Below are 14,907 nucleotides of genomic sequence, written 5' to 3' on the forward strand. Positions count from 1 at the left end.
CACAGGGAGAAACCAGGCCAGGAAAACCCTCCTTTGCACAGATACAAGGTGATGTGTTGCAAAAAACCCAGAGAGTCCCAGATCACTGCTGGGGCCATGGCTGGGACTCAGCAGAGCTGTGCCAGGCGGGGAAGCAAAGGGGAGCTTGGGCACTGGAGAACAGCAGTGACACCCACTATTGGGTGCCACCTTCCTGCCCTGCTCTGGGGGCTCTGCTGCCCCATCCCACTCACTGGGACCCCCCGTGTGCGGCAGCATGTGAGGGGTGCACAGCCAGGCAGGATGTTCCCTGTGCCCTTGCAGCACCAGGACCTGCTGTTCCTCCTGCCACCAGAGCAGGGCTGCAGGGTCTGGTCAGCACCACTATGGGATTCTGAGCCCCTGAGCTGCACCCAGCTGGGGTGACCTCTGTGGGGACCCCCTGCTTGCCCCCAGCCTGCAGAAACACAGTCCCTGGCAAGCGAAGCCAAGGGGGAAGGCAGGAGCCCAGAGGCTGGGATTTCCACTGTACCTGCTACGCAGCCTCCTGCATCTTCTACTCCTGCCAGGGATGAGCTGCAGCCACCACTCCTCAATCCAACTGCAAAGACAAAGCGAGCAGCCATCAGTCTGAGGGGATGGAGGCAAGGACAGGGCTCCCCACACACCCCATCTGTCTGGCGTGGCAGCCACAGGGGACAGTGAGGGGCTCCCAGTATCCCCTGCTGAAGTCCTGGCCGCAGGTCCCCTCCTTCGCTGCCCTGACCCTGAGCATCACTGCTAAGGCCACGCAGGTGGGGTGGGACCTGGCTGGGAGCCTGCAGGGAACCAGGAGCCCTGAGGCTATGCATGGAGAGCATCCCAGTGTCCGAGGTGGGCACAGGATACAGGAACTTGTGGGACCGTGAAAGGAAAGGGGGAAAAGGAGTGAGGGAGACATGTATAAAGAGACCAGGGGGAAAGAAGCTAAAAAGAGTTCAGGAATGAAACAAATGGTAAACTGAAGGTTAACATTAATGAGGGACACAGTTCAGGCTGGCAGCGTGGCCAGCAGCAAGTCACTCAAGGTTTTAGGTGAACTGGCGATTTCTGGGAAGACCCATCCCACAGGGAAAAGCACCAACCTGCCTGCTCAGATACTCTCCTGGAGAGCGAGCATAGCCCACACAAGGACAAACTGCCATGGCCCAGGAGGAAATGTGGCTGCTGAACTCATCCCACTCGCCACTGGGAGATAGGAGGTGACCCACAGGGCAAAGCCCAGCAGCTTCAGCCACTCATCATTTCATTCTACCAGTGGCCGTCACCATCTGACATGGGACAGCCCCTGCCCTGTGCAGAGCCCATCCCCAGGGCACACTCCTGCAAGAGGAGCGTTGCTGAACAAAAGGGAAACCAAGGCACAGAGGCCAAATGCCTGCTCTCCGAACACACCATCAGCTCCCGAGCTGCAGCCTCACCCCCAGTGCCTGCAACAGAGCGAGGAATTGTGCTCGGCTTTCCGGCGTCCTCATCCTCCGCTCCAACCACAAAACCAGCCTTCCTCCCCCAGCTGCCTCCCCTCCCACGGCCAGCTCATTTCCTGGCATTACAAAATTCAGCCTGAACAAAGCCCGAGTGAGGAGCGTGTGGCTCCAGTCGGGGCTGCACCTACCCCTCACTCCCAAGGAGCCAAGCAGAGGGGACACCCCAAAACAGCCAAGGTGCAAGCAGCTTTCCAGCCTCCAACGTCATGCCACATCATCTGGGCCCCTCCAGATGGACTAGTCGCAAGGTTTCTCTCATCAGGACAAACAGATGAGTCTGACTGTCACCTCCACAACGGGGGAGCAGTGGGCACAGTGATGTGGGGCTCCTGCCCCATTTGCACCTGTCAATGCCCAGACCAACCTGTTGAGCCGCCCAGAACCACCTCTTTATTTCCCTGAATAAAACAGAGCATTCTACAGAATGACTGACCACGTGGGGACAAGGGGACCCACAGAAGAAGCTCCACCTTGTGAATGCCACACTCCCAGCCAGGATGAGGGAAGCTGGTGTTTATTGCAAAGGGGCTCTCGACAGGCTTCTGAGCTCCCCCTCGGTGTCCAAGCAGCTCTTGTTGGTCTCAGCAGTGCCTTGCAGGGCTGGTGGCAGAGCCACACGGGCACCAGGGACCACGAGCTAGGCTGGGTGGAGGATGTGGCTGAGGTTTGCCCCAGGCTGGCTCTGCTCTGCGCAGCTGAACCCCCCCTGCCTCGGGGGGCTCGAGGCCAGCTCTGCCAGCTCACTGGGATGCAGTGGGGGACACTTGGCCAAGCAAGACCTCATATATCTGTACACAGAGTTGTTCCCCTCCGTGGGGGACACCAGTAGACAAGCCATGAACGTGTGTTTCTGTGGGCTCCAGGATCCCCAGAGTGCCACGGGACAGCTGGTACAGCCACACAGTCACTGCTCACACAGACCCTCGCACCGACAGAACTGCCCATGGTTGGTTGTTGGCAGCAGCCACATCCTCAGCTCCCAGAGCCCACCAGGCTCTTGGGACAACAACTGTCGGACAACACCCAACTCCATGCAGCCTTTGGCCATGTCACAGTCCCCAGATCATGACAACTAATGGCAGTGCCTCTGCCGACCACTCCGGCAGACGAGCTCCCCCTTTGCTGGGGCAAGGCAAGGTGAGAGACTCCAGAGGGACCAGGATCAGTCTCAGGGGGTTTAGCCCACAGTGCAGGGTCACACCCCAGTGTCACCCAAGACAGGGATGAACAGCATGCATGGGGTGACAGTCTGGAGCCCTCAGTGCACACAGACACCAGCTCAAAGGCTCGACCCTCTCCAGCCCCACAGCTCCAGGGCTGCTTCACACCCCGGCCAAGCTGCAGAAGCCACTGCTCTTTGGACCCAGTGGTACATCCAGCACCAGTAAACCCCGTTTTTGCAGCATTTTTTGCTGCAAAGGATCAAAGCCCCCACTTGCCAGCACTGCCATCTCCCCATGTCTGTCCATGCACATCCTGTGCCCCGGTGGATGACCATCCCAGCACTGCTCCCAGAAACTCTGGATTCTGGAGTATTTTGGAAGGTCACCGTCTCACCCGCTGCAGCTCTGTGAGACCAGCTCCCAGTGAGGGGCTGGGGCCTGGGCCGGGCTGGGCCACCAGCAGCCCCCACGGCCCCCACACAGCCCACAGCTCTCATCCCTGTCACACATCTGCCCTTGAAGCCTTCTTGTTATAAACAAAGAAATGCTGCCCAGGAAAGGGGAAAAGTATCGTGTTTTCAAAATGTTCTGTTATTTCATAAGCTGAGGGGAAAAATCACGTAGGGAGGGATGGAGGCGGCAAAAGCAAGTGAATTCCCCTTTCTGAGGGAAAAGAGGAGGGGAGGAAAAGGGGAAAGAGGAGACAATCTTTATGTCCAGCTTTGGGGCAGAAATGCTGAGCAGGCGATAACATTGTTCCTGTTTGAAAACCAAAGCTTCGGTTTCACCGAGCGACAGACCAAAACTCCTCAGGGCAGGGGGAACCTCCTGGGACCCCCGTTTTTAACTGATGCAGTAGGGCTGGCACAACCTGCCATGCAAAGGCAGTGGATGCTGGGAGCTGCTCCAGCCTGCCCAGAAGGATCCCAGAGGATGTGCAGGGATGGCTTCCGGAGACTTCCCTGGATATCTGCTCAGCTGATGCTCAGCAGCCCCCATGCCACAGCCAGTCTTCACTAATACCCCCAAACACAGGCATATTCCCATATATATAACGCCACCAAAATATATGCATATTCCCTTATATACAACCCTCCCAAAATATACACACTCCCATATATATAACCCCCCAAATATATGTATTCCCACTTGTATATATAACTCCCCAAATATATACATTCCCACATATATAAGCCCCTCTCAATATACATATTCTCCTATATATAACCCCCCCAAATATATATTTATTCTCATATATATAAACCCCCAATATATACAACTCCTGCATACATCATATATACATGTAATACCCCCAAATAAACAATCCATGGCCACTGCCACGGCAGGAAAGCCAAGGGGAGATGGATGGGCAGAAAAACCAGCCCCGGAGCCAAAGGGGCCAAGAGGGAGGCGCAGATTGCGGAGGAGAAGAGCAGCGACCGCAATCTCTCCTTCCTCTTTTTTCATGTTTCCTTTAGCAATGGGCTCAGGGCTGCAAACATTTGGATGCCAAACCTGAACTTCCCCACCCTGGGCTCCCAGTCCAGCTCGCCGCTCCTCTGCCAGGAGTCCATGGACACCCACCCCAAACCAGGGAGATCCCAGACCCCAGTTCCCAGGCTGTGCCGGGTTGGTCTTGGGAGGGTCCCAGCAACAGCAAGGAGCAGACAAAATAAAAATAAAAAAAAAGAACTTTCTCCATGTTTCTCCAATTTTCTCCATTTCTCCAGCCCATGAAACTAAAGCATCTCAGCCATGGCCTGGCCTTTGGTTTGCACCAGCCACTGGGAATATCCCCAGGGCTTAATTAGACCTGATGAGTCTTTTACAGTTGGATTTCCTCTGGCTTGACACCAAGAGGTGGGAAGGGACAAACTGGGAGAGATCTCACTCTGGGCAGGACAGGCTGGTGGTTAAATGCAGCGAGGAACCACGGCTCCATCACAGCAGCACAGCACCAGGGGCTGTGGAAAGGGGGACAGGAGGGCAGTGTGTCAAGCCAGGAGGGAGAAACCCACCTCCAGTGGCACGGGATGCTCAGCACAGGGGTGAGCAACGGCCTAAGAGTGATGGCACAAGCCAGCTGTGCTGAGGGCACATTCACACCACCCGGAATGCAACCACCACCACTGGAGCTCCTCCAAACCTGCACAGGGATGAGGTGAAGGTGTCCCCAGCTCAAGGCAGGGTGAGAATCGTGGAGGGGCATTCCCCTGCTCCTCCAGGTAACCTTGCAGAGGTTTTGCCCCACAGAGTCCTAGCACGGGCTCCCTGCCCAAATCGAGTCCCTGGATTTGGGCAGGGGAGCTGGGAAGCCGCTCTGTCCCTGCTGAGCTGTGCTCCAGGGAAGGTCACAGGGGCCGAGCGTGGCACAGCTGTCGCCGCAGGTGTTGCGACAGCGGCTGCTGGCCCTGCCAGGACCTGGGGGACAGGAGGGGGTGTCGGCGGGGGGGCGGCGAGCATGTGCAACCGTTGGAGCCACCGAGTTTCGCTCTCGCTGGCTGAGTTCCCCTTGGGCAGCGGAGATGCAGAACTGAAACCTCCAGCTGTATTGGACGCGGGGGCGGCCGGAGGCGCAGGAGGGCTGGGGACTGGCACGGCTTTCGGAGCACGGCCACGCACCGTCACACTGGTGACCAAGGGGTGCTGGGGGGACCAGGGGAAGCAGAAGATGACAGACAGGAGTCTCCTCTGGCTCACAGCACCCACCCTGCTTCTGCCCTCTCTGCACAGCTGGGCCACCCATCTCCTTGCACCGGCACATCTGATGGGAGCAGAAGCACCCTGAGGCATGTGGGTGCCCACACCTGGGCAGACTCCAGTTGGCATGTCTCCACTCCCAAGCCTGGCAGGATGCCCCTGCACATTGGGCAGGAGCTGGTCAGTGGGACCACAGCTGCCCACACGGGGTGGTCTCACCGCCAGCAGCACCACCTGAGCCTTCCAGTGCAGGGAAACTGACGCACGGAGAGGGGAAGGTAACAGCAGACCTTGACACATAAGCATCCCCCAGCCCAACCCTCAGTCACCTCCCCCTGAGCAATCCCCTTGGCTCCCTCCTTGTCCCATCCTGCTCACCCACCAGCACCAGGAAGACCCCAAAACCAACTCCAAAACAGCCAAGAACATCACCGGGACTCCCATGAGAGCACAGGGATTCCAAGATGTCGGTGTCCCATATGCCAAGCACCCAGTGCTTGCCCTTGCCCTGGTGACAATGACAATGCTTCAGACCACATTGCCACCTGCTGGCACCAGCCCCAGGGCCCGAGGGCACCAGCACCTTCCCCGAGGGAGGCAGCAACTCTGTGCTGGGCACCGGGTCCAGGTCCAGGTCCAGATCTGCATCCAACTGGCTGCTGCCACATTTGATCAGAGCAGCCACCGCTCACTTTCCTGAACTAATTTTATCCATTATCTAATTTAACTTCATGGCAGCCTGGATGGTGCATGTGCAAACCTTCCCGGGGGTGCCAAGAGGGGCTGCAGGTGCCTCCACCGTGCTCAAAGGCCTCCGTACTTGCCAGGGCACCATGTGAAAGGCCCCGGTGCTGTTCCAGGGATGTAGGAGATTTCACAGCAGCATTGACAGCCACTCTGGATTTCTAATTCCAGCTCCTGTTGGCATTTCCAGGCAGAGGTAAAGCAGAGACAGCACCATCAGCTGTTTTGCCCCCCAGACTCCCTCCAAGCCTTCCTGACTCCCCACTAACCTCTCCTCTCCTCTGCTGCTTCTCCCCAGAGGCCAACGGATCCGATTTCTCACTCATCTGTCAGGCCAAGCTCCCTCTTATGTCGCATGGGGGGACGGATCCTCTGTCACTGCTCTGCAGCTGCTTTACATCAGTGTAAACTCCATGCAAGGCACAGGGGGGATGCAAACCTCACCTGCACAAACACACAGGTAAAACAGCAACTCATCACTGATGCTCCACAACCAGACCAACACAACCACCCACGGATGGCACAAGTGGAGCCGGAGGAAAATCAACGCTGAGTTTGGTTCTTCAACACACGCATAGAGAGCCTCCACTGCCCCCGGAGGGAGGCAGGTCCAAGGGGGTCCTGGCAGGAAGGACCAGGCAAAGGATGCTGGAAGGAACCCCATCCATGACTCCGTCCTGGTGTGCCAGGCACTCATCGGCACCAGCCTGGCCACCACCGTGGCCTCACGTCAGGCAGGGCTCACGCGTTTGCAGCGCTGACGTGGATCCATGTGAACGGCTCATGGAAGGCAACAGGAGTTGCTGCGTGTGTGCCCAGCACGGGTGAAGTACACGGGGTTGCGGCAAACAGGTGCCAGCTCCCCTCACCACCTCTTCAGGAAATACCCCCGTGGGCAGGTACCCAAGGACCTCAAGGGAGTTCACCAGGTGGATGGAGCACTTGTCCCCTCCCAGAACATGGGAACCCAACCACTCTGGGTGTCCCTGCACCCGCCAGCATCGAGACCAGCTCAGCCCCAGCCCCGGCTCTGGCTCAGTGAGGCAAGTCCAAACTCCAGGGCCACTGGGTGAGGTGTGGCGCTGGAGCCAGGCAGGAGGGAGGATGGGAGACAATCGTCATCGTTAAGAGCAAAGCCCTGACCCCTCATGGCCCTGCTTGCTGTCACCTGAGTCAGCAGCCACCAGCCCCGGGATGTTCTTCATCGCCACAGAAACCCTGGCAGCTCGGGCTGCCACCGGCCACTGGGCCCAGCCTCTCCCCATGGAAACCAAACAAACACCATCGCCCACGTCCAAAACCTCCAGCCCATCCATCTCCCTGCTCTGACAGATGGTGGCAGGTCCAAAGTCACCTCTCGGCTGCGATTGGGTGATGTGCTGGGGTGGCACAGAGCTTTCCCAGGGTGGACTAACCCTGTGCCAACACCATTGCAAAGGCAGAGGGAGGAGGTGGGCATGCACAAGGAAGGGGGATAAGGCAAATCTCCCCCTGCCCCTCACTGCTGTCTCCCACCCTGGGAATGGGGACAGATCCCAACCCAGCTCTGTGGCCCTTGTTGGAAGCCGAGAGCTTTTTTTAAACCTGCTTGTAAGGAGACTCGCAAACAAGAAAGAAAAGGGAGCTCCTTGTGCGGAGGGGATGTGGCTCCGTGGTCAAACACCGGCGCCTGGGAGACTCACACTTAATTCTGGGTTGTGCCACAGCCCTTCTGGTGTGCCCTGAGCAGACTCGGCCACAGCCAGGGCTGCTGCGACCTTCCAGGCCCCAGCACCCTTCAACAACACCTCCTGGCCTAGCTCCAGCACCCAGCCCACCAGTGCCAGCCATAGACCCCAGCACCCACCAGATACAACCCCTGAGAGGGGCTGGAAAACCACCTGGCACAGGTGTGACCTGAGCCAGAGCCGGGGCTGCTCAGCCCTGGGAAGCATAAAGGGGTTCATTCCTGAGCCGATGTGCACACCCTGACCCCTCGTTCAAACTCTTTGAGTCCAGCAGCTGAGCACGGCTCCTCACCAGCTGCAAAGCAGGGGTTGCATCGAGAAAAGTGGGAGTCACATCCTGATGGAGTGAGACTCTGCCACCCAGCCACCTCCAAAAACCCAGCAGGGGAAAACTCCAAGCCAGAGACTAAAAATCATTCTTGGGGTTACCCAAATCTCCTGGTTCAAGCCCCAGACCCCCTCGTATCCTCAGTGAATCTCTGTGGAGTGGGCACCTACTCCTCAAACTTCAGATCCACTATTTTTTTATTAAAAAAGAAAGAAAAGAAAAAAAAAAGATTAAAATATTTCTCCCCAGTGAGGTGCAGAGAAACACTTGCACATTCGGTGCCATCGTCAGCAACTCCTACACCGCCCCCCACGTACGCCACTGCGAGGGGGAGCAGAAGAGGGTGTATAGGCACCTACAGTGACAAAAGAAGATTTCTGTGTAATTTGGTTAATCAGTCAACTGAACAGCATGAATCCATAGGAAACTGCCCTGTGCTCCTCAAACGACTCAGTCGCCTGGGGGGCAACGAAACATCCGTGGCCGGATGTACGGTGATCCCTACAAGCATCACCTGCCTCTAATGGATCTACACCAATGACCCTTGCAAAAATCCCAAATCCCAAATGCAATCCCCAGTTTGAACACGCTGGCACCAGCAAATGCAAAAAAAAAAAAAAAAGGGTTTATCAAGTCTTGCAATCCCCAGAAAAACTTTTGGTGCTGCCAAAGGGGACCCTGCAGTGGCCTCACAGACCTCAGCATCCTCAATGCTTCTTCCCCTCAGAACCCCTCAGTCCTGTCAGCTAAAGCAAAACTCAGAGTGCTTGGATGTAAAAGGGAAGGAAGGGAAGAGAAGCAGCTCACTGGCCCAGGAGCCAATTACAACAAACGGAAAGTGTTTTGCTTTTTAATCTCGTGATTTTTTAGCTAATCTCTCCTTTGGAAAGGGACGATCAGCTCAGCAGTGGGATGCTGCTGGGGGGATATAGCACGTGCAGAGTCCCAGTTGGGATGGCACAGCTCGAGCCCTCGCTCTCCATTCCTGTCCTTTTTGGGCGGATTTATCCTGGCTTTTTCTCAGAATGACAGTAGAGAGGCAGAGAAACAATAGCAGAGCTTTGGGAAACTTCTGAACAGGGGATTTTGCTGTGTTTTTGTCTACATTTCCTGAAAAGGGGAGTTTTCTCTTTTCAAAATATTCTTTTCACTTTGAGTTTTTCACTGGTTTGCACAGGAGGGTTCAGAGGCAGGAAAACCCTCCCCAGCCCCTGCAGACCTCTCTGCTCCCGTGGGCTTTGCCCCTTCTTGGGAAAAAAGCTGAGTCCTATTCGTCATCTGCCCAGAGGTCATGGAATCACAGAATTATAGAATCATTTCAGTTGGAAGAGACCTTTAAGGTCATAAAGATGATGCTTTTCCTGCTGCAAAGGGAGTCCTGCTCCCAGGAAATTCATAAAAATGGGAAGCTTTAAAAGTGGAAAGACCACAAACACCCAAGAATGGGTTTGTTTCCTTCTCCAACCCAGGGCAAGACCTTGACAGGATCCAGCAGAAGGGGAAAAACAGACCCAGCAGTCCAGGAGAAGACAGAAGTCTCCTCACCCCCCGCCACCGGGGCAGTGTCCAGCAGCACACCAGAGTCAGGAGCTGGTTGGAACCTCTTCGCCAACCCAGACGGACTCATCCATTCCCCCAAGCACGTGGAGAACCAGAGCAGGGAGGAGGCCATCGGATGCCATCCCCAGAGCCCATAAGTTACAGCAGGGAACAGAGTTGCATTTGCCCTATTTCTTATCTGCTTGGAAATTGCACTGCTTTCCCAGCTGCAAAGGCAGCTCTGTTCCCAAGAATTTCAGCAAAGCCATGACCTCTTTCCAGGATCGTACAGTATATGGTGGCGGGGAGCCAGGGCTAATTATAGGCACAGGAAAAGGGGAGAGAGGGTTTGGAAAAGCTCTACCTTCCCAGCAGCAGGGGAGTGGGGCGTCACAGCCCCAGCCAGGCCCACGGCAGGAGCACCCCAAAGGGCTGCGAAACCCAGGGAAGGAGAAAGAAGGCCAGGGATAGGTGCTCCTGGGCATCACTATCCCTCTTTTCTGGGAGGATAAAAGCCAACATAAATCTCAGCTCACAACACTCCCCAATTCCTACGTGCTCTGGTGTAGAAGAGAAGCCCCTCACGGGGAGCGGAACCAACGCTGCCCCAGCACACGTCAAGTGCCAGCACAGCACTGCCCCGGCTGCCAGAATAAACATGGCAAGAAGCAGTGTTGCTCAATGCTATGTCGGGAATTTGAGTTTGGGTTCCCTATGGAGACCCCATCTCCTATAGCTGAGCGATGCCACAAGCCCCTACCATGCCCTCATGCCCTGGCATTGCCCAAAAGCTCAACCTGCAGAGACCCTCCCCAACCTGGAGGCACATAAATGTGCATCAATTTAAATGCCAGCCAAGGCTCTCAGGCAAAGCCACGCGCAGGCTTAGAGTCAAGTTCATTGTCGCTTGCTGGGCAATGTCACAGGAGCCACCTCCCTCCCCCGACTCGCTGCAGGAGTGGACAAGGACACGGAGACACACATGCCCATGAGACCTTCCGGCATGGAGGAGACTGGGCAGGAAAGCACAAAACAGGCAGCAACTCATTTAGCCACCGGTCTCCTCTTCCGAGCCACGTTGCTGCACAAAACAAAACTCAGGTAAGGTAAAAATCCCACCTATTATTTTCTTGAGGGAGGAAAAAGAAAAGCCAGGAACTCTCTCGCTTGCCGCAATGGTTTTCATTTTCCACCAAATCAAATCGAGTCTCAACTCCGGTTGCTGGCAGATCCCCTCCCTGCCTGCTCACTGCCGTGTGTGCCTGCGCATGTGGGAATGTGTGGGTGTGCGGGTTTTGTTTTGCTTTCTGCACAGGCTCTGCAGACCATCTCCTGCTCTCGCCGATTCGCAGCCTGCGAGGCTCAGCCCTGCTCTATTATCCGGCGGGATGGACTTCCCATTTCTCCAGCTTTAGCCTCATGCGAGGCTGCTCTCCTCCTTCAAAAACTTCCAGAAACATGGCTTGCAGGTATCCCAGCCCCCTGGGTGCTGCAGAGCTTGTTGCCATGCCAGTCGCCCCAAGAAGGTCCCTGTGTCTGGGGGGTGTCAGGGCTGGGTGCTGTGGAGGGGGAGCGTGGCTGTGCCAGGCCGGGACAGGGGAGCTGGTGGCACAGAGCAGGGAACCAGCTCAGCCTCCCAGCGGGAAAGCAGCCGCTCACTAAGGGAAGGAATCTGCCCATGCACGCTGGGGCCAAACAATGCCCTTTTTAAGGCTCCAGTGGCAGTGGGAAGGGGTTCAGCATGTGCTGAGCTCACCTGGCTCCTGGCGAGCCCCTCGGGGTCCACCTCCCACTAGCTCCCCACATAATCCCAGCTGAAACCTCACCCTTGGCACCTGGCCCCGTCGCAGAGCCCCCAGAAACTCTCCCGAGGCCAACCAAGCCTTGGTGCAACCAAAACCAGCACTTTTTATGTGACACCCCCATCCCCAGCTCCGACACCCCAGATGGGGACATCCAGGGATGGAGGGGAAGATGAACAGAAATGGCATCCCCACAGTCCACAGCAAAGACCCTGGGACAGCCGGCGCCTGCCCAGCACCCACTCCTCTGCAGCAGTGGGACAGAGGGGCAGGACCCATCCCCCACGGGCAGAGCCCACTTCGCCCAGCTCTGCCAGCACATCCCAGCAGAGCACGTGGCCATGGCAGGCCGACACAGCCCCTTCCCGCCTCGGCTCCGCAGGCGCCGCCGCGCACGGCTCAGCCCTAACGGAGATAACAAGCTCACAATGAGATCCTAATGAAGGATTAGCGAAATACAGTTTAAAGAGATTAAAGCTGGGTGCAGCACTGAAACTTTCTTATTTATTTAATTTTTTTTTCCTGAGAGCCCGGCAGAGGTGAGACCCGGATTACAGCCAACATGGACAGAGCTGGCATTCACTGCCAGCTCCAGCAACTTGGGAGGTTTTTCCATTGCATTCATGCAAAGAGGGGCTGGGGCTGCAAAAAGTATGGAGGAACACACAAAAATGGCTAAAATGGCTCGTGGCGCCTGCAAGCCCTGCCCGAGGCACTTCACAGCGAGCCAGAGGTTTTCTTCATCTCTCCCTTGCCACACCAGTCCCTTCCCATCTGCATCCCAGCTGCGCGATGCTCTCGGTCCTGTTCATAATGACTGTGATGTATCCGCGGAGCCAGAGCCTTCCAAGGAGCCCCAGGGAAGCAGGTACTCAACTCTCATTCAGGGAAAGTTATTAATAGTAATTTCTTGGCTCTACACAACAGAGCAAGAAGTTCAGCCCTGGCCTCGGAGAGCTCGGCGTGACTGCCAGCCCCACGCGCTCCGAAAGGTCAGGAGTCTGGTTCGCCCCCAATCAAAGGAGAATGTTTAAAATAGAAAGCAACACATCTGGGGTTGCTTTTTGGGTTGCTTTGGCCACTCGTATTGTCTTCTGCAACCACCAACACCAAAAATTTTCTCCTCCCAAGAAAGGGCAATGTGACTGTCACCCTATCACAGGAATCCAGGAGTGGGAATTCACTAACCAAAAGTGGTAACGCCCCGGCAGAGAAAGGAATGGGAGAGCAAGGCTGGCACTGGGGGTTGGGCTTATCTCATGGGCAGTGGGGCAACCGCTCAAAGCCCACCCCTCATTTCAGCCAAGTCCTCAAAAGCCACGTGATGAGAGGGAGGTGGGGAGCTGAGAAACATCCCTGTTGAGAAACTACAAAACAAATCAAATGAAGATGTTTGGAGCAGATCCAGATGTTTATTAGTGACGCACATGGAGGTATAAATAATTATCCGGTAGGAATTTTGTTCACAGGCAGCTCTCCCTTATCTAATCAGATCTCAGTGCGACATGGCCCTGGCCTCCCCCTGCTTAAAAAGTCTTGAGAAAACCAGATTGCAACATAAAAAAACCCTCACTAGGGGCACCAATTTAATCCCATTAATCACTGGACACTGGGAGCAGAGCTGCCAGCACTCAGATCTCATACAGGCATAGCTCAAGGGAGGATTTTTTTCCCCCAGTGGAGCACTGGAGGGGGGGCAGATCCTGCGCGAAGGTGCAGAGCGGAGCAGGAGCCGAACCCTCGCACCCTGCCCTGTGCCAGCACAGGGCACAGGTAAAGTGGCCCATGTGGGAACAGAAAGCACCACCAGCATCAGCTGAGCTCCTCCACACCAGCACGAGGAGCTCGCCAGGCTCTCGTCTGTAAGAAACCAACTGCTTAAAATACAACGGCCAACAAACCCTCCCTTGTCCGGCTGCTTGGTAGTGACCAGCCACTCCAGCACTCGGACACTGCAATTACCTTAAAATAAATGGACCACAAACCTCAAGAGGCCGAATGGCTGAAGGGGATGAGGATGATGGGGAAGGTGCCCCAGCAGCACCTCGTCCAGAAAGCCGGGGGGACCGGCAGCTGCCAGTGGCTGTTGTGACACCACCAGGAAGCCCAAGTTGAAGGGTTCACATGCGACCAAAAAATAGGTAGAAAAAAGGCTTTAACATCTCAGAAAACCCACCTGAGCTGATTTTTTCCTGGCCCCTTAACATCACCTAACCCGTGGGAGGTGCCAGCCCACGGAGACAAACTCCAACCCTCCGCGCCAGCAGCCCTCGCCCTGCCAACCCCCCCCGCCAGCATCTCCAAAAATTCAACCAACCCAACCCACCGTAGGCGAGGCTGCAGAGGGTTTCACAGAGGCCAGAGACGAGCAGTGTTGGAAACTTACTGTAGGAAATTGGCCGCTCAGCTCCAGCTCCTTGTCCCTACTGGTGGGAAAGTCTATAAATCTCTAATAAAGAAAAAAAAAATCCCCTCCCAGTTTATTCCTTCTCTCTCTCCCCCCAACTCCACTCCAAAGGATTGCGAAACGGAGAGGGCCAGCCGGGGCTTGGATCTGCAGCATTTCTGAGTTCCTACAGAGTCTGGGCTCTCTGCCACCAGCAACAGCGGCTCTGGGGGTGTGAAAAAGGGAGGAAAAAAAATAAAAGAAGAAGAGGAGAAAAAAAATTGTATAAAAAAAAAAAGTCCTGTTATTTTGGGGGATGAGAGAGAAAACTTGCACTGCACAAAGTCGGGGGGGGGGGGGAGCAAGGCTCTGGCACTCCTGCAGGCACCGCACGCTTGGGAATCAAAAGACTTTGGTTAAAATGCCTGGATTTTGGGTGGGAATACTGAGCTTGCAGAGGATGCTCTTTCCCAGGGTGTACACACGGGTGATGAGTGATCTCATACAGAGGGAGGGAAGCACCTCCTGGGGCAGCTGGACCCCCCGGGGGCACCCATGGGTGCCAGCGGCAGCTCTGCCCTGCCCTGACGCGGCCCCAGGCGCTGTGAGGGGAATTACTGAAGACAGGTTGGAAGAAAAGTCTGCTCCAGCCGTGACCCAGATTCCCCTCCAGCCTGATCCCTCACTGAAGTCATAATCCTTGGAGGGCTTCTGGTCCTTTTTTTTTTTTTTAAATACATCCCTGCTCGTTGCCATGGTGATGAGGGGGATGCTATAATTTCAGCATTATAGACTTCAGCACAAGAACAGGAGGGAGAAGGTGGTGGAAATATGGACGAGCTGCACTGGTAACACATTTAGGGAAAAAGAATTAAAAAAAAAAAAAAAAGAACCAAGGCAGCACCCTGACTTGAGCAGCAGAGGCTGGAGGAGCAGGGCTGTGTTGCAGCTGGAGGGATCAGTGAATCATGGGATGGTTTGGATTAGAAGGTACCATAAAGCCCATCTCACTC

The 14,907-nt window shown here is 55.7% G+C and overlaps 1 protein-coding gene and 1 long non-coding RNA gene across 13 annotated transcripts in view; one reads left to right on the plus strand and one right to left on the minus strand.

Annotated features, from left to right (window-relative positions):
* The window catches only part of MEF2D (myocyte enhancer factor 2D), a 101,068-nt gene that overhangs the window by 57,210 nt on the left and 28,951 nt on the right, over positions 1 to 14,907 (minus strand). For 8 of the 12 annotated variants that reach the window (XM_032713060.1, XM_032713059.1, XM_032713072.1 and 5 more), the window contains exon 2: positions 512 to 580. The exons of 3 other annotated variants lie outside the window; for them this stretch is intronic. The gene's annotated coding sequence lies outside the window, so the exon portion shown is untranslated. Of the gene's footprint in view, positions 1 to 511; positions 581 to 13,894; positions 13,918 to 14,907 lie in introns of those variants that run through there. One more of the 12 variants, XM_032713068.1, reaches the window with a different exon arrangement.
* On the plus strand, positions 10,478 to 12,003 carry LOC116799732. The gene is made up of 3 exons (XR_004361115.1): positions 10,478 to 10,807; positions 11,022 to 11,175; positions 11,639 to 12,003. It is a non-coding gene; the product is annotated as an uncharacterized LOC116799732 (long non-coding RNA).

Source organism: Chiroxiphia lanceolata, chromosome 29, assembly GCF_009829145.1.
Source record: "Chiroxiphia lanceolata isolate bChiLan1 chromosome 29, bChiLan1.pri, whole genome shotgun sequence".
Classification (NCBI taxonomy): domain Eukaryota; kingdom Metazoa; phylum Chordata; class Aves; order Passeriformes; family Pipridae; genus Chiroxiphia; species Chiroxiphia lanceolata.